Source organism: Peromyscus leucopus, chromosome 8b, assembly GCF_004664715.2.
Source record: "Peromyscus leucopus breed LL Stock chromosome 8b, UCI_PerLeu_2.1, whole genome shotgun sequence".
Lineage (NCBI taxonomy): Eukaryota > Metazoa > Chordata > Mammalia > Rodentia > Cricetidae > Peromyscus > Peromyscus leucopus.
In genome coordinates, this window is record NC_051086.1 from 15,198,298 (window position 1) to 15,199,697 (window position 1,400).

The 1,400-nt window shown below is 42.5% G+C and overlaps 1 pseudogene; it reads left to right on the forward strand.

The window, feature by feature from the left end:
- The first annotated feature begins 440 nt into the window (after positions 1-440).
- On the forward strand, positions 441-1,004 carry LOC114689872 (annotated as a pseudogene).
- Positions 1,005-1,400: the final 396 nt, after the last annotated feature.

The window sequence follows — 1,400 nt, forward strand, 5'->3', positions numbered from 1 at the left end:
GCCTAGACTCAAAGGGTTCTTTAATATTGTGGTTTGGTAAGATATGTACTTGGAAATCTGGGACAATCAGAGGAGCTCCACTTGGGCCCATACATATAGAGCAGCCCTGTAGGTGGAGCTGGCAGAGCCAGGTGGCTGGAGTCTTCAACATGCAGAACCCACAGATTGGCACATCACCTCATGCAACCAGCCTTCTGTTTCTTCACTTGGCCAACCAACGGACATCGCAAACAACAGTGCCGTTAGCTCTATTGTAAGGAATCTAATTCCAAGTCGCCTTGCACAGGGCAGAGTTTGAAGTCTGAATCTAAACTCTGCATAAAAATCTCTGTATCACCTGCTGACTGACTGCAGATTTTGTGACTCTGACCGTGTTATCCCCAATTTCCAGGACAACCAGCATTGTGTTCTCACGGGAGCCACAACAGAGACTGGGAAACATGGATGTGAAGCTGCTTGAGTCCCAACTTTGTCTCCTGCTGTTGCTGGGACCTGTCAAAATGGTTGCTTCATTCCAGATCCCACTGAATTTAACCCCTTTCCAGTGGTTTGAAATTCAGCATGTAAATAATAGGACCAACCTCAGATGTAATGCTGCAATGCGGGTGGTTAATGGTTGTACAGGACAATGGAAGGACAAAAATGCTTTTCTTCATACATGCTTTGCTGATGTTGTTTGTGTGTATGGCAGTATAAATACTACATGCTGTAGCAGTACATGTACAAATTGTCATAATAGTTCAACTCTGGTATCTTTAACTTACTGTAACCTCACAACTTGGACAACAAATCATACGTAATGCCAGTACCAAACAACACAAGCAATGATGTTCTACAGAGATGTTTGTAATAGTAGAACTCCATGGGACAATCATACCTATCCAGTGGTTCCAGTTCATTTGGATACTCATACCACAGTAGGATGCAACTGCTTTTCATTTGTTCTGCTTGCTGAAGGCTGCCTACAATGCATGATAATGAAGCCTAATCCTCAGCTTCCTTAGGGGTTCTGAAATGGAACTCCTTCTGCTGGCATTCTGTTCTTTGGTGGGACCCAAGGTGTGAATTTGGCATCCCATGAGCCGTCCTTCACTGAAAAGAGGTCATGAGAAAAGAGGGCATGTGCAGCCAAATAAAATGCTCTTAGACTTAGTCAAATGTTCTATTCTTGTTTATTTCTTTAGGATAGGAGGTCTCAGTGGCCCTAAAGACCTAGATCAAGGAATCCTTTCTTCATTGTCCCATGTAGTTGGAAGTGCAGGTCTGAGTCACCGCATTATGTTAGTAAAAGGCTCTGGCTTATGTTGTGAACTTTGCATATAGAATTTTAGGTATTATATGGCATTGTAAAGACAGCTACTTTCTAGTGATATGGATTAGATAATTAGGTATATATATTT